The 18,412-nt window shown below is 42.4% G+C and overlaps 1 long non-coding RNA gene across 1 annotated transcript; it reads left to right on the forward strand.

Annotated features, from left to right (window-relative positions):
• Positions 1–5,723: 5,723 nt before the first annotated feature.
• Positions 5,724–9,831, forward strand: LOC125935662 (uncharacterized). The gene is made up of 3 exons (XR_007461742.1): positions 5,724–5,970; positions 6,749–6,993; positions 9,631–9,831. It is a non-coding gene; the product is annotated as an uncharacterized LOC125935662 (long non-coding RNA).
• The last annotated feature ends 8,581 nt before the right edge of the window (positions 9,832–18,412 follow it).

Below are 18,412 nucleotides of genomic sequence, written 5' to 3' on the forward strand. Positions count from 1 at the left end.
ACATCGGGCTCTGTGCTGACACCTCAGAGCCTGGAGCCTGCTTCAGATTCTGTGTCTCCCTCTCTCTCTGCCCCTTCCCCGCTCATACTCTGTCTCTCTCTGTCTCTCAAAAATGAATAAATGTTAAAAAAAATTTTTTGATAAACATTAAAAAAATAATAAAATTAAATAAAATTAAAAAGTTAAAAAAATACACTTGCAATGAAATTTGTTATAATGGTATTTAAATTGTGAAGGAAATTTCTCACTGCCTTATCATGACTTTTAGTTGTTTGATGACCAGAATGACTTTTTAGATCTCATTGTACCAGACACAAGATACCATACACAAAGTTAATTATTAGTAAAGATTTCTTGAAAAAAAAAATGAATAAAAATATGTGACTGGATGACTTGACAAAAATTGGGGAATTATTTTTAAATTTTATTTACCAATGTGATCCCTTCTCCTTGTATGACAGATGCCTTTAACTGGAAATCCAGAGAGGGACTGGCATCTGTATATCAAAATATATCATGCTACATATAGTCGAAGCGTAGCCGGAGGTATTTGGAAGCAGTTTGTCCTATAGCTATAAATTTGGTATTTTATGCTTTTATAAAATTAGCTGCACCTAGCAAAAAAACAGTATCTCCTGAATTGATGTATCCATACACTTGAATGTGCTCTCAAATAGGCCCATTCAAAGCATTTTTAAGCCTTAATTTTCCAATATCAGATCTCATTTTTAATTAAGGCTTAGCTTCCACTCTCCCCTGCATCTCCATAGAAGGATTAGGCCAGACCACATCACATCTGGCTGGGTCTGTGATGTCTCGGGGATTTATGAATGACAAGCGATATTAAAACTGGGGTCGTGTGCAGTCATCCTGAAATCAGAAGCTGAATGCTCCGTTCCCAGCCGCGTGGGGTTGGGGTAAACAGGTCATCAAAGGCAGCAGTATCTCTGCTCTCTCCTTTTGTATTCAGAATCTTCCTTCACAAAAAAATTCAGCACCAGAATCTTGTGGCATTCTCTAATGAGTAACCTGTAATCAAAGCAAAGCTCTTTCTTAACGTTGGTTATAAAGAGAGCAAGGGGAGAAAGAGACTGGAAAGGGTGTGAGAGAGAATCGGAAGGAGACGAAGTGGGTGCACATCGGGGGTTCACTCGCAGGAGAGGCCTGCCTTTGCGCCCACCAGGAAGACTCATGGGCCCTGTCTATCGGAGTTCCTGCTAATAATATGAGAAACATGCAAACTAGCGAGTTCACACAGAAGTTCAGACATTCTTGGGGCATTACGGAGAATTGTTTTGAAAACATACAATAAGATTATTGAGGGACTGGTTTGTCAGTAAGCAGCAGCCGAAGCTCTGGGAACATGGGAGCCTTTCCTAAAACCTCAGGGGTGACCGTGGGTCATGGAGGGACACTTGTCTCCCTGTGACCAGGGCTGTCCATGCCCATCCCATGTGTATAGTCCATGAGACCGGCTGGGTAGCTCGAGCTGTCTTCATTTCCTCAGTGACTGCTGCCACTGAGCCCATGTTCAGTAAGACTCCAGGGGTCACGCCCTGGCTCCCTGAAGCCCCGGGCTTCTGCCTCTTCCAAGGGTAACATGCTGGAAAACAGGAAGGAGAGAAGCAAATATCCCAAAAGATTTCACTGGGAGACAGAGACATACACATAGATAATATATGTGAAAGCATCTTGAAAAGTTCCACGTGCTACATGAATAAAGTTAATACTACTTCTCCATAATAGCATGGCTTAGTGGATCCACATGTAAGCACTCTTCCATGGGTAAGCTGGTCCTTCAAAGCAGAACCAGTAGTACCATTTTACTAATCCATAATTCAACCTTGTGGAAATTCAACTAGACTTTGTGATGTATGATGGGTGGTCACCAGCAAGTAGAGTCAGAGACCTTTATTTCTTTATTTTTTTTATGTTTTTTATTTTTTAACGTTTATTTATTTTTGAGACAGAGAGAGACAGAGCATGAACGGGGGAGGGGCAGAGAGAGAGGGAGACACAGAATCGGAAGCAGGCTCCAGGCTCTGAGCCATCAGCCCAGAGCCCGACGCGGGGCTCGAACTCACGGACCTCGAGATCGTGACCTGAGCTGAAGTCGGACGCTTAACCGACTGAGCCACTCAGGCGCCCCAGAGACCTTTATTTCTTAACTTTGGTTATGGTCAGATAAGCAACGAGAGAATAGGCACCGGCATCCAAGAATTCATGTTAATATGCATCACTTTCTAATTTTCAAAGCACTCATGCTTTGCAGCTTCAGAACTGCATGACATAGGTAGGGATTATTACCTCCCTTTCCCTGGCAAGGAAACTGAGGCCCAGAGAGTTTGCATGGCTTGTCCCCAGGTCACAGGGAAGATGAGCGGGTACACCATGACTGTGTAGTCAGTGGCCTCTAGGAAGCAATGCAGAAATGTGGCAGGATATAAATTCTAAACCCAGGGTGTTAAACGATTGAACTGTAGCACCCTAGAGGCCAAAGCCCCTTCCCTATCTGTAGCTCCCAGTGTTGCTGAAGAGTGTGCCTGGGGATAGGGTGTGTTTAGACTTGGGTACTTTTATGTCTCATCTGTCGTACCTTCTCTTTCAGAGCCACATGCTCTTGAATGATCTGGACAAAGGAGACCTTGCTCTGGTATTAGGGTAATTGCAACATGGTAATACTTAGCACACTCAGCACTTTCCACCTAGATGCTATCTCATTAACCTTCCCATGTCCCAGAGAGCCATGTGCTACATGCAATGTTGCTGTAGCCTCCGTTGCTCTAGGAAAAGAGTCAGTCCTCCTCTGAGCCCCAAGATGAGGTCCTTTGGCTCTGCAGCTATTTTGCTGGATTACCGCAGGCCTGAAACTGAGGTTTCCCTTTATTTTTTTGTTTATTTGTTTTTTTTTTTTTTTAAGTTTATTTATTTTTGAGACAGAGTGAGAGACAGAGCATGAACGGGGGAGGGTCAGAGAGAGAGAGAGAGAGACAGAATCGGAAGCAGGCTCCAGGCTCTGAGCCATCAGCCCAGAGCCCGACGTGGGGCTCGAACTCACAGACCGCGAGATCATGACCTGAGCTGAAGTCGGATGCTTAACCGACTGAGCCACCCAGGTGCCCCGTGTTTATTTGTTTTTTTAACATTTATTTATTTTTGAGAGATACAGAGACAGAGTGCAAGCGGGGGAAGGGCAGAGAGAGAGGGAGACACCGAATCCGAAGCAGGCACCAGGCTCTGAGCTGTCAACCCCCAGCCTGACGGAACCGTGAGATCATGACCTGAGCCAAAGCTGGATGTTTAACCGACTGAGCCACCCAGGTGCCCCCAGGTTTCCTTTTAAATAAAGAGAATGACTGGGGTCCAAGTGGCAAATACCATCTATTGTTGTTTTCTGAGTGCAGGTATTCAGAAGTCTCATTGCTATAAAAACAGTTTTTGCCTCTCTAGAACAACACTGAGTAACACATGGATGCTTTTTTTTTTTTTTAATGTTTATTTATTTTTGACAGACAGAGCATGAGTGGGGGAGGGGCAGAGAGAGAGGGAGACACAGAATCCAAAGCAGGCTCCAGGCTGTGAGCTGTGAACACAGAGCCCGATATGGGGCTCGAACTCACAGACCGTGAGATCATGACCTGAGCTGAAGTCGGATGCTCAACCAACTGAACCACCCAGGCACCCCAACATAGATGCTTTTTAAATGTCTGCTACCTAATCCTCACAACGGTGTAGGAAGCACGTGTCATTACCCACCTTATAGGAAACTTTTTATAGGAGATTCGGAGATTAAATGCCTTGCCCGAAGACACGCTGGTGCTAGATGGGAGATTAGGGTTTGCCGCCAGCTCTGGGTCTCTTCAGAGCCTCAATGTAAGGTGCCGGGATCCTGTGTGAGGGCTGGTCCCTCGCTACTTCGGTCTCATGAGCTGAAGGGAAAGAGCGAGGACCGAAACAGACCATCTACTTGGTACCAGCTACACATGCAGACTCCCCTCCACCCACGGCAGGCTGCCCAGAGAGGGAGGAGGAATGGGAGGGGACAGCATAGCCAGAGCTCATGCGGAGCACCTCGCAGCTCCTGGGCATCTCATGTAAAATCAGGAAGATTTCAAAACCCAGACACTATTTCCAGGGCTGCCAAGAGCCGCGGAGAAGTACGCAGGGGTGTGGAGGGCTTTTCAAAAGCAGGATGAAAGGAGAAGGGAGGACAGAAGTTGGAGAGACCGTTTTGAGGAAGAGGACAGGGTCCTGCTGGGTCAGGGTCAACTCCTGCTGTGGGAGTAAAAGCCTCGATGAAAACATGTGACCGTAAGAGTACTTGTTGATTTGTGAAAAAAATGGCTTACAATACGCAGAATCTGCATTTTAAGATTTGTCCTACCAAATTCATAAGGAAAAGAAATGCTCCAGCCTGCAATGTCAGTAAAATGAAGTGGTGATGTGTACCTAATCAAATCAACAAGAATGCACCTTTTGAGGCCAATTTTTATATGCCTTTATTGTATTTATGTTAACTTCCGGGTTTCATGTGAGAGTCTTGCTAATAATAGGATTTATATAAAATTGGCTGTAAGGGGAGAGGTAGTTATTGTCTCTGGTTACTTATGATCCATGCCGTAATTTCTCAGCTAGCAGCTCAACTTGCAATTATCATTTGTTTGAGTAGGTCCTTGAACCCAGGCCTTGGCCTTGGGAATGGGTGGCCCTGATCAGGGCTGCCCCACACCCATGGCCTGGTGGTTTGCCTGCTGTGTGCACTTAAGGGTGTTGACATGGTCAGAGGAACTGACGAAATCCAATACTCATTTTTACATTCTTCCATGGAAAAGTGAATTCAGATTGGGATCAGCTTTACTAATAAACACTCCAGAAATAATCAGCCACCTTCCCTGAGGCTACATTTCTCATGCAGTGTCCTTGTTCTGGGCACATGACTAATCACAAAGCTCTGATAAGTAGTGTGTGTTCCATGTAAATTATAATGTCACGCTGACATTTTGGCCTTATATTGATGAAACAGGTATTTCCAGCTCTGTCAGATCAAACTTAACAGCCTAATGAATACTTTTGGAGGTCTGCAGCTGATTCTTCACCTACTTAAATTTTCAGTAATTTATGTTCTCTAAATTAGCACAAAATGACAAACTTCAAGTAGTCATTTGGTTATTCCCATTGCCTTAAGTAGGTGAATAATAAACTGTTCAAAGACTCCTATTTGGGGCGCCTGGGTGGCTCAGTTGGTTAAGCGTCTGACTTTGGCTCAGGTCATGATCTCACACTTCGTGAGTTCAAGCCCCCCATTGGGTTCTGCACTGACAGTGCAGAGCCTTCTTGGGATTCTCTCTCTCTGCCTTTCTCTCCCACTCGCTTGCATGTGCAAACTCCCTCTCTCTCTCTCAAAATAAACAACAACAACAAAAAATCCACTAAGACTCATATTTTTCCCTCTTGTCTATTTTCAAAGGGACAGACTCTCATTGTCAGGGGCCCATGTCAGGGTTCTATCATTCCTACAAGCAGATTTCTCTCTTAAATCCATGCAGAGTCTCTCCTGCTTTAATTAAGATTCCTCTTCCCGTTAGGTCTGCAGAAGTCACGGGGTATAACTATTTGATGTTCAATCCTTGAAACCCTCCATGAACTTGAAAACAGCAACCAGGTTTATCCAGAGGCTTCTCTACCATGAGATAAACACTGATTCCTTTTAACTTTCCATTTTGACTCTGTTTCTCCCAATAGAGGCTCCTCCCCTCTGGGGTCTTCCCATTTTTATCATGTGGTGATGCACTTATTGGGATGCATTCAGAGGTTCATTCTCTTTCAGTGAAAGCGGGCAGGCCAGTCACTCCAGCTCAACCACACCATGGAGGATGTCTCTGTGGTCTCATGTCCACCTTCATTTGCAAGATGTCTGCCACAGTTCCAGATAATCCGTGGGATCCCAGGGGAAAGAAGACGTCTCCTCCTGTGAGTCTCTCTATAAGAAAAGCCCTTTTCCAAAACTCCCCAGGTGGCTTACTCTCAGACCTCATTGGCTAGAATTGGGCCACAGGCCAGGGGAAGAGGACAGCCCAGATTGCACAGACCAGTCACCATTCCTACCCCTCCCACTTCTGCTCTGGCAAGAGGAGTCATTTCCTGAGCACATAACTTTGTGGAGAGTGAAACGTCAAACAAAATCAAGGCTCAACCAGCAAGGATAAAGGGGAAAGTGGCAGTGGTGGCTGTTAGATGGGCAGTCAGCTGTGTTTGCCACAGGTGACCCAAAAAATGGAGAGCAAAACTATTCTCCACATACTTCAAAAAAATTTTTTTAAGTTTATTTATTTTTGAGACAGAGTGAGAGACAGAGCATGAATGGGGGAGGGGCAGAGAGAGAGGGAGACACAGAATCGGAAACAGGCTCCAGGCTCTGAGCCATCAGAGCCCAGAGCCCGACGCGGGGCTCAAACTCACGGACCGCGAGATCGTGACCTGAGCTGAAGTCGGATGCTTAACCGACTGAGCCACCCAGGCGCCCCTTGTTTTTTATTTTTATTTTTTTAAAGTTTATTTATTTTTGAGACAGAGTGAGAGACAGAGCATGAACGGGGGAGGGGCAGAGAGAGAGGGAGACAGAATCGGAAGCAGGATCCAGGCTCTGAGCCATCAGCCCAGAGCCCGACGCGGGGCTCGAACTCACATAGTTCAAAATATTAACAGCAACACAGCAAAACAAGTAATAACAAAACCCTTTCTGTGTCAGGTATTGTGACAACTAGCAGGCACACAAAAATGAACACCACGTGGGCCTTGACCTGGAGAGCTAGCAAGCAAACTGGCATCCCATGTCATTTCAAAATTGTATAGTAAGCAAGGAGAGGCATGCAGTGTTCTGGAAGCACCGAGAAGGATCCCTCAGCTCTACTGAGGGATGATTCCTGGGGAGAGACCAAGTGGACTGGCTATAGATGCTGAGAATGAGTTTGACTATGAAGACAATGCTGTAAGGTATGTGATTCTTGATTTTATAATCTTTGTGTACTATTTTATGTTTTATTATTGTGGTTCATCTACAGTTGATGAAATAGAAAATCCCTTCAAGCCTGAGGGTGGTGTCCCCTGCAAGGGTCATTTCCCATGAGTTCAGTTTTTCGTATTTTGTATCTGGATGGAATCCATTTTATGATCACAGAATTCCATATTTAAACAAGGAAGCCGCTCATCCAGTAGGAAAATGTGTGAGGGAGTGCAAATGAATTCAGTCTTAATCATTATGATGTCACTGGGTCTGTAAGTGGATTTGTTTTTCAGTATTATAAGAGAACTTCAGTAATTTGAACTGAGGGGGAATCAGTCAGAATGAGTGAAAGTCTATCACGTACAATTGTTTTATTACTTTTATTTATGTGTATGCTAAGATAGCAAAGAGTCACTTATGAGGAATCTGTGTTAAATTGATAAGAATGATTTCCTTAGCATATTCACTACCTCCTTAAAAATGATCTTCAGGTTGGGAATGCAAGCTGGGGCAGCCACTCTGGAAAACAGTATGGAGGTTCCTCAAAAAACTAAAAATAGAACTACCCTACGACCCAGCAATTGCACTACTAGGCATTTATCCAAGGGATACAGGTGTGCTGTTTCAAAGGGACATGTGCACCCCCATGTTTATAGCAGCACTATCAACAATAACCAAAGTATGGAAAGAGCCCAAATGTCTATAGATGGATGAATGGATAAAGAAGATGTGGTACATATATACAATGGAGTATTACTCAGCAATCAAAAAGAATGAAATCTTGCCATGTGCCACTACGTGGATGGAACTGGAGGGTATTATGCTAAGTGAAATTAGTCAGTCAGAGAAAGACAAACATCATATGACTTCACTCATATAAGGACTTTAAGAGACAAAACAGATGAACATAAGGGAAGGGAAACAAAAATAATATAAAAACAGGGAGGGGGACAAAACAGAAGACACTCATAAATATGGAGAACAAACCAAGGGCTACTGGAGGGGTTGTGGAAGGGGGGATGGGCTAAATGGGTAAGGGGCTAAGGAATCTACTCCTGAAATCATTGTTGCACTATATGCTAACTAATTTGGATATAAATTAAAAAAAAAAAATAGAAACAAAGAAAAAAAAATGATCTTCAGAGGCACCTGGGTGGCTCAGGTCATGATCTCATAGTTTGTGAGTTCAAGTCCCACACTGGGCTCAGTGCTGACAATGCAGAGCCTGTTTGGGATTCTCTCTCTCCCTCTCTCTACCCTTCTACCTCTTGCTGTCTCTCTCTTTCTCTCTCAAAAATAAAATACAGAAACATAAAAAAAATTAAAAATGCTCTTCAGATGACAAGAGACATTGGAAAATAAGCTGTGCTTTCCTCCTGCATCTTTTTTTTTTTTCTTTAACAGATGTAAACTTTAGCCTGGTCTGTGTTGAGTTTATTAGAAAATTATGAATATGCAAAGAATAATTACTTTTGAAAACCTTGGATCCATCCTTGGAGTTCTGTGGGCATGTTTCCATGAAAATGCGATCCTCCTGTTATCAAAAGATAAAAGATAATTATTCCAATGAACACCTAAGCAAAAGTCATGAACAGGCAATTCAGGGTAACAAACCATATAAAATAAGGTTAGATGCCTTAATAATCAAAGAAATGAAAACTAAAGCAAGCTATCACTGGTCAAATTGGCAAAAGAAATTAAAAAAAATTGGCAAAAGATTTTGTAAAAGTATAAATCAATAAATGAAATGCTAATGCCCAGGGCTGGTGAGAGAGTGGAGAATTGAGCACTAATGTTTTATTCTATATACAGAGATGAATATATAAGGATGTTTATTCTAGGACCATTTGTTTTAGTACAAAATTTTAAAACAACTTAAGTGTCTACTAAATAATGGTGTGTTTGAGCCGCTTGAGTGGGTCATTTGGTTAAGCGTCTGACTCTTGATTTCAGCTCAGGTCTTGATCCCAGGGTGGTTAGTTCAAGCCCTGTGTTGGGCTCCACACTGGGCATGAAGCCTACTTAAAAGGAAACAGAGGGGCGCCTGGGTGGCTCAGTCGGTTAAGCGTCCGACTTCAGCTCAGGTCACGATCTCGCGGTCCGTGAGTTCGAGCCCCGCGTCAGGCTCTGGGCTGATGGCTCAGAGCCTAGAGCCTGCTTCTGATTCTGTGTCTCCCTCTCTCTCTGCCCCTCCCCCACTCATACTCTCTCGCTCTCAAAAATAAAATAAACATTAAAAAAATTTTTTTTAATCTCAAGATGTGTTGCATACACAAAGCAAGTTACAGAACAAAGTAATGTTATCTATATGCACATGTATGGAGACATTAGTAATTATACTTCCGGAAGGATATGTAGGAAACTGTTACAGCAATCTCATTGGTTACCTTCGGGGAAAAGGACTAGAGGTAAAGCATGAAAGACTTTACTTTTCACTTTGTACTTTTCTGTGTGGTTTGAATCTGTGCAAGAATTGCTTTATTCTAAAATATGAAATGTAATTTTTTAAGAAAAAGAATAGGTTACATCTTCATGGTTTGACACGGGAAATTTTCTGCACTGTAAGAGGAGAAAGTGCAGAAAAATCACAATGTTATGACTCTGTTAATGGTGCTATTTCTACCTAGATAAAGATGCAGACATACACAGTGTTTGAAGAAGTCTGGATGAAAATAACTCGCACTACCATCTATGCGGCTGCCCCAAAGCCAGAGTGGAGAAGTACTGACATTGTAGAAACCTTCACTTTCTATGTACTGTTTACTTTTTTGTACAGTGCTAGTGAATTATCAGAAAGAAAAACATAAATTTTTCCAAGTAAAAAAAAAAAAAAGAAAGAAAGAAAGAAAGAAAGAAAGAAAGAAAGAAAAAAAGAAGGAAAGGAAATCCAGTTCTCCCAATGCCCTTTTGCATGAAGCTTGCATGAAGTGCTCTGGTCTGCTCTATGCAAAAACAGGGTTTGACTCCGCCTATCACCTGGCTCCTCCAAGCTTACTCTCACCACCTTCCCTTTTAAATCCCACCTGCCAGGGAAGCCTTTGTAGTCAGAGTGGGATCTCTCCTCCGATCCAACTTATCTACCCCAGGCTTACCCAACTAGAAAAACTGGAAAATAAAAGTCAAAAACAGTACGTTCAAACAAGACGCTGAAAACTGGCCCAACCTGTACACGAAACCAACATGTCTTATTCGAGTGCCATGAGTTTGTGCAAGGAGCTAGCAGCCCGCTGGGAGGAAAGGAAACGCAGGCTGGAGACCCAGGCCCCAGTGCATCCCTGCCATTTTTTGAACTCCACCATTTTTCTCACCTGCTCATCCTATCTGTTACTCTAACTCAGGAGGCTGATAAGAGAATCTGGGGAGGCAGGAGCAGTGCTATGGAAATAAAAGGTGATTAGCCACATGATCGTGTGAGCCCTGGAGGACAGGATTTGTATTGTGGGTTTGGTATGAATATTGCCTAGAAAATGAGGAGAACCCAAGATGTTCATTAACACAAATGTGCTTTGATTTTACGAAGAAAATGCTGTGACAATCCAACCCGAATGATTTCTCTTTTCAATGACTTTTCACCTGAGGATCTCAAAACGTCTCTTCCAGTCTTCCATCACAACTGCCCCATAATGAGTATGGACTGCTACTAGGCCACCAATAGTAGTGTTGACACATTTTCCAGCAGTTCCCCCCTCCCCATCATGAATAATACGTTTCTTGTTAGTGGTGAGAGCCATTATAACAGGAAGGAAGAGCAGCTCAGATGTGTCTGAGCGCTGGGAGTTTAGAAAAGAAACCTTGGCTGAAACTGGAAGAGGAGACTGAGCAGGCTGAGGGGAAGTAGCCAAGCAGAGATTTCTAAAGCCAATGCGATGACTTAACCCTACATACTGTGCAGGTCTTCTTTACTCTTTGTTTGAACCTTGTTATTACTCTAGTTACAGAAGATTCCACGAGCTGGCGCACAAAGCAAGAGACAGCAGTGTTCCTTGTAAGCTGAGAAAATATTTAGACAACAAGGTTGACTACCGGTAGTGGCTGAATTGTGTCCCCCAAAATAGATATGCTGAAGTACTAGCCTCCAAACCTCAGAATGTGACCTTATTTGGAAAGAGGGTCTTTACAGATTTAATCAGGTTAAAACGAGGCCATTAGGGTGGGCACTAATCCAATATGACTCGTGTCTTTCTAAAAAGGGGAAATTTGAATACAGAGACAGACACACAGACATACAGAGGGAAGAAGATGTGGAGACACAGGAAGAACACCATGGAGGGGCAGAGATTTGGAGTGATGATGCATCTATAAGCCAAGGAATGCCTGAGGCTACCAGAAGCTAGGAGAGAGGCCTGGAACAGATCCTTCCCCAGAGCCTGCAGAGGGAGCACAGCCCTGCCCACACCTTGGTTTTGGACTTCTGGCCTCCAGAGCTGTGAGACAGTAAGTTTTTATTTATTAAGTAGATAACAACCCAATCAGTGATACTTTCTTATGGCAGCCCTAGGAAACTACTACATGCACCACAGTCACATATCCTTCCAGCAATGGGTATTTGTAGGACAAAAAAAGTAACAGGAGTGGCTTTTCCACTCTAGTGGTAGATTTTTCTGAGAACACTCAGCCTGGAGATAGTTCTCTTTCCATAGAATGCAGAAAGCCAGTAAACCTTCCCTCTGCAGCCTGGCAGAGAGGAGAGGCGCAGAGCCCAGTGTAGGCTGGTAGGAAGCACACCGTCCTACCTTGGACCATTGCTTGGCTCTGTGCAGGGGCCCACACTGTGCACACAGCTGCTTCAAGCCCCACATTTTACCAAATGGAGACAAAGACAGGTATGGGGCTCCCCAAAGGGAACGAAAGTCCTGAGACCAGGCAGTGACCCTTCTAATGCCAACCATGGAGACAGCAATTAGGGGCAAGAGGGCTCACAAGCAAAAGAGAACCTGAAAAATCTCAGGAATACCCAGAACTGGACCCTATCTGGCAAAGGAGTTTTCTTTGCTCTATTTGTTTTTATTTTATTTTAAAACTTACTTGGGGGGAAGTTATCATTAAATTGCAACCCCAGTGCTTAATCTTTGTATGTATATTTGTGAACATATAACTTATTTCTGTGTATGTGTGTCATTCTGTTCTATGGATTCAGTCTCAGCTCATCCTTTTGTTATCTTTTTGAAGCCAGGAAATAAAAACAAAAATTCGGGGCACCTGGGTGGCTCAGTCGGTTGAGTGTCCGACTTCGGATCAGGTCATGATCTCGCAGTTTGTGAGTTTGAGCACCGCATCCGGCTCTGTGGTGACAGCCCAGGGCCTGGAGCCTGCTTCGGATTCTGTGTCTCCCTCTCTCTCTCTCTACCCCAACCCTGCTCACATTCCATGTCTCTCTGTCTCTCAATAATAAATAAATGTTAAAAAAAATTATTAAAAAAAAAAGCTCAGATGTTATTAAAGAGAAGCCCCTGGACCAAGGGGTCCCCACATGAGGGCAGCCCTGAGTGGGCAGATTCCAGGCCTGAAGCTGTCCTGCCAGGAAGGACTCCTGGCTGTCTGGGGACATGCTCTGCTCAGACCTAACCTCGATCTCTGCAAGGTTAGACAAAGGCCTCAGCACTGGGCCTTTGTTTTCATTGTCCGAAGACCCAGCTCTTCTCTCTTTTGTCTTAAGAGCAGGCCAGGGTGGGAGGAGCGGAAGGACTGACATCAGAGAGGTTCCTAGCAAACAATGTTACAAACTTAGGGTAATTTCCCCTATTTACCTCACTTAAAAAAAAAAAAAAAAAAAAAAGACTTCTTTTGTCAAAATAAAAAAAACATGTGAAAAGTGCAGGTTTGTTGTTGTTTTGAAGAATTTGAACAGTCGAGGTGTTTTCCCTGGTACTCAGTTTCAAAATCAACAAACTGGCAGCTAACTGCCTGAAAAAAGGAAAAATGGAGTCAGCTCAGCTCTGTCCTCATCCTTCCTCACAGCACTCCCAAGTGAAATGAAAAGCGCGTCCTCGGCCCCTGCTGCCCCCAAACTAATGACTGCACAATGCTTCACGACCCACCTTGGCCTGCCCTGGCCACCAGCGTCCTCACGCCAGGTGTCAGGAGGGGAAGGAAGAAAGGTCGCCTTGTTTGTACGTTTGGTTATCTCACTACCACTAGGCTGGTAAAATTGTTTTTCTGAGAGCTTCTTGTTCGTCTGGCTTTTAAAAACTTGTTATGCTTCCTTTTTCTTCTTCTGCTTTTTTTCTTCCTGAAGGATAGGAGAGATGCAGACTTTCCACAGTGTTAACTGTCCCGGATTTTTCCTCCGCTGTACGACTGAGTGGCAGCAATGTGGTATTAAGAGGCATGATTTGTTTATAAACATATCTGGAAATAGTTAAAAATAAAAACTGCCAAGGGTGGGGCTGGGTCATAGCCAAGTCATGAGAAGCAAGATGTGTATCCTGGAGGTGGGCATTAACACCCTGGCAGACAGAGTTTTGAAGTAATTTAGGGTCAGGTGGAAACACTGATAGTACTTACCTACGGTATCTGATTATTCTTACCGTCAGTTTTAGGTTCTAGAGAGAATGGCTTCTAGCTTGCTGGGAAGCTGATCTGAGTGGCTCTATACTTGAAACACAATCCTGTTTTGTAGAGTTTCTTAGATGAATGCTGACCGGGCGGTATTTAAGGAATAGCTTCGTGTCTGTGGCTGCCCCAGAACTCACCTTTATTTCCTCTTGCTTCCTTCTCTTTGTGCTGCCTTGGTCCCCGGCTGTGACACAGACAGTGGAGGAGACTGCCTGGGGACCAAAAGAGGATGGGGAAGTCGTTAGCATGACTAAACTTGCCCTTCCCAGGTTCAGTACATCACCTTTCAATTCTCTTTTTATTCTGTTCTTTCTCTTCTAGTCTAGTGGGAGCGCCTCTTCAGTGACTTTAAGTAGGAGGTAGGGAGGGGTTGTTTGGTCAAAGGGCGTGGAGATGGGAACAGGAGAATCAAGGAGAGGAAACAGGGGGCCAGAGATAAAGAAATCAGAGCTAGAAGAAGAGAAATAAATAGAAACAAAGACGATGAATAATACCAGATACAAAAGAGGGAGCAAGATGATAAAGAAGTGAGACGCAGAGATGGTCCTGCAGAAAGAAACAATTCAAAAATAGAAACATGGGAGAAGCCCGAAAACAAACAGAGAAGCCCATACAGGAAAGGAAAGAACCAAATGGAAGTAAGTAATGGAACCCCAAATAGAAAGGACGTCTGAATGAGAAATGTGACTTAGGGAAGGAACAGAGAAGCCTTTGTGGTGTGTTTGTAGACCAGAGGGAGAACGACAGAACAGAGGGAATCCAGGAGTGTTTATTCCTCGCACCTAGCAAACAAAAAATTCATTATTTTTTAATCATGGAAGAAATAGCTCTAAGAGCACCAGGCCTTTCATGCTATCAGTCTGGCTCTCACTCATCTTACTCCCTTAGGACTCCTTCAGAAGTGTAAGGAGACCCAGCATGAGGAAAACCACATTTCCACCCAGATGACTTTTATATAAAGTTGATTTTAGAGAGATACATTTGCCTAGGCCCTAATGCTGAGCCCCCTGTTCCGGGTGGTGAATGATCCTGAGCTTTTTAGTCTCTATAAATCCCAGGGTTAAATGACAAACATATCTTGATTCCTAAAAATCTGAATTAAAAAAATGAAATAACTATTTGCATGACTCCCTTTTCAGAAGACTGCTGTACTATTAATAACTTAGAAGTTGCCTTCTAAGTTTAAATAATTTAACAAGTAGAGTAATAAAAAAAATGTAAGTAAAGCATAAACTGATAAATGCAACACATACCCAGGAGAAGCAAAGATCAGTTATTTCATTACTGCAAATTGCTGTTACTAAACATTATGATAAATTATCAAAAAGATGCCTCTCCCCCCCTTCTATAATTTCAGGTTATTAATTTTATTCATATACAAGTAATTCTTTCCTTGTGTGCCTCTCTTGCCCTGTATCTCTAATGAGGAACAGAAAAAAATATGCAGTAGATGAAATACTCAAATTGGAGCCAAAGCAAATGAAAAAAAAGATATCAGAAACAAATAACATTATTAGCTTTTAGCCCCATAATAAGCTCTTATTTATTTAGACCCTATTAATTTGGAATTTATAATAAGTTGATTGGGATCTGGGCAGAAATTTTCCTTCATTTAGCAAACTCTGTCTTGCTAAGTAGTACAAAAGAGTGATATAAATGAGACTACAAGGGGAATATTTGAAATACATCTTTGAGCACTTCAGGAAATCTCTTATATATGAATAATTAATATAACGAATACATATCATCCTTATCCAATAATTATCTGGTAATTCAGGAGGAATTTGTTAGGTCACCCTGCAGAGTAGGGAGCTGTGGGTTTATCACTAAACAGCTCTCTGACCATAGGAAAGGCACTTAACTTCTTCAGCCCTTGTTTTTCTTACCTGTAACATTAGGCTGATAACACCAAATCTGCCCAGTTCAAGTGGTTTTTATGAACACACAAAAAAGAGAATGGGTGGGAATCCATTTTGAAATTTGGATGGTATTAGGAAAATCTATTTTATTTAAAATGAATTTGCAATTCATACTTGTCACTAATTCAATCTGACCTTCTGCCCAACTGCCTATAGCAGTGAGGTTTTTATGCTTTATAAAGCTTCAGTGAAAGGAAATTCCCTAATGAAATATGTGGACATAAACATACATGTACGGATATAAACATTCATCCTCTTTCTACTCCTGGAAAGAGTCTTCATAACATTATTATGAAGTCTGACAGGCTTGGGTTCAAATTCAGGACCTTCCAAACAGATGAGTTAGCCTAAAGAATGATCTCCTTCAGCCCCAGTTTCTTTGTCTGTAAATAATAATACCCGCTGTATAGAACACTTATAAAGACTATGGGAGAGGGGCAGCTGGGTGGCTCAGTCTGGGTGGTTAAACGTGACTTTTGATCTCTGCTCAGTCATGATTTCACAGCTCATGAGTTTGAGCCCCACTCTGGGCTCTGTGCTGACAGCATGGAGCCTTCCTGGGGTTCTCTCTCTTTGTCTCTCTCTCTCTCTGCCCCTTCCCTGCTTGCACACACGTACTCTCTCTCTCTTTCTCTCAAAATAAATAATCTTTAAAAAATGCAAAAAAAAAAAGGGGCGCCTGGGTGGCTCAGTCGGTTAAGCATCCGACTTCTGCTCAGGTCATGATCTCACAGTTCGTGAGTTCGAGCCCCGCGTCAGGCTCTGTGCCGACAGTTCGGAGCCTGAAGCCTGCTTCGGATTCTATGTCTCCCCTTCTCTCTGCCCCTTTCCAACTCATGCTCTCTCTCTCTCTCTCACTCAAAAATAAACATAAAAAAAATTTTTTTAAATACAAAAAAAGAGAGTAGGGGAGATAATGTACATAGCATAGTGCCTATCACAGAGTGGACACTCCAAAGAGGTAAGGATTATTAAAATGAAAGATAAATTGCCTTGGAGTGCTGTTTGCATTGGTGAAAATACTCAAGACTCATCACTTTGAGTCTCCTGCTCCCAGTACAACTTAGCTCCCAAACATGAGGCCAAGTAGAGTCTTAATCACGGTGTCCTGTACAGGCTTTTTTTTTTTTTTTTTTTTTACACATAGACAACCTATATTGCTTTTGATGAAATGTAAGTTGCAAAGTATCAAGTATCAAAATAATGTTTCCTCAATTTTAAAACACTCGCTTTTTCACATTTGAACGTTTTGGAAATCAGAAAGAGCTTTAGAATCTTTGTCAAAATAAACATGTCAACTGCTAGGTATAGGAGTTGCTAAAAGGAATTGTCATTTGCTTGTGATGGATGAATTCAGCCAGATCTTTCAGAATAAAGAATTTTCAAAGCCAGGAAGTATTGGTGTTTATGCTTCACTCAGTTGCAAAACATCTGTCTGTCAAGCTTTTCAAGAGAAGCTGTTGAACTTCCTGTAAGATGTAATCAATTAAAGAAAAAAAAATTTAAGATTCAAAATCAGGTGCTTACAGAGGTCAAACTCACAGGCACTTTTATGAATGTGTCACCTCTGCTTGGCAACTGCCAGTGTTGTAGTGAATCCAAGGAATCTGTAGAATATGAGTGAGGATGGTGGTTAAGTAATTATATGAATAAAATGTGTGCTGTTTGTTGGTTAAAAAAAAAAATTGGGGGGCGCCTGGGTGGCTCAGTCGGTTAAGCGTCTGACTTCGGCTCAGGTCACGATCTCGCGGTCCGCGAGTTCGAGCCCCGTGTCGGGCTCTGGGCTGATGGCTCAGAGCCTGGAGCTTGCTTCCGATTCTGTGTCTCCCTCTCTCTCTGCCCCTCCCCCGTTCATGCTGTGTCTCTCTCGGTCTCAAAAATAAATAAACGTTAAAAAAAAAAAATTAAAAAAAAAATTGGGTATATTCAGTGTTGTATTTCTGGTTCTCTCTCTTAATAAAACTGTCATTTTAATTAGATAAAGCAATCTTTCTTCTGATTGACAGAATCAACAGAGAAAGCTTGTAGCTTTTAAAGTCATGGGTTAAGATATAATTAAATTTATACTTAAGATGGCTGCACTTTGCTGTATGTGTATTATACTTCAATACAACATTTAAAAATTACAAATGATGTTCCTGTGTGTTTAACTTGAATACCTGAAGATTTATCAAAGTATATAACCAGGTACAGCTTTTGAACTAGTAAGTATAATGTTTTTTAAGTTTATTTATTTATTTTTTTAGTAATCTTTACACCTGACACAGGGCTCAAACTCATGACCTGAGATCAAGAGTCACATGCTCTTCTGACTGAGCCAGCCAGGTGCCCCTAAACTAGTAAGTATAATTAATCAGTTATAGAACTTACTTTTTGGGCTAAATCCTAGGCACTTCATGCACATGTTAAAATTTATTAAGAATTTACTCTGTCCCAGATACTTACTTGCAAGAGGTCTACCAACATCTCATTTAATCTTTAAAAGGCCTTATGAGGTGGGCATTATTATCTTTACAAATAAGGAAGTGTTTGTATAAGGCGCATATAAAGTAGTTACTTTGTAGGTCACACAGCTGGAAACTGGTCCAGGAAAAATGAGAATCTGCACAGTGTGACTCCAAAGTCTTGCATTTATGTACTTTTTCACAGTCCCCCTCAACAATCTACACAATAGGTTCTATTGTTGTTACTTCACAGATGACACTCTAAAACTCAGAGAGGTTAAATACTTTGTATCACACACCTTGTAACTGGGAGAGCCAGGATTCATACCCCGTCCTGTCTACAAAGACACTTTTGGCTCCTCTATCATAGCCAATGTGATACCTTTCTTGGGGGAGGACATGTTCTTCAGACATCGCCTTCTTTAAAAAAAAAACATTTTTTTTTTTTTTTGCTGTTTGTTTATTTTTGAGAGAGAGAGACACACACACAC

This window comes from Panthera uncia (assembly GCF_023721935.1).
Source record: "Panthera uncia isolate 11264 chromosome A1 unlocalized genomic scaffold, Puncia_PCG_1.0 HiC_scaffold_17, whole genome shotgun sequence".
Taxonomy (NCBI): Eukaryota; Metazoa; Chordata; class Mammalia; order Carnivora; family Felidae; genus Panthera; species Panthera uncia.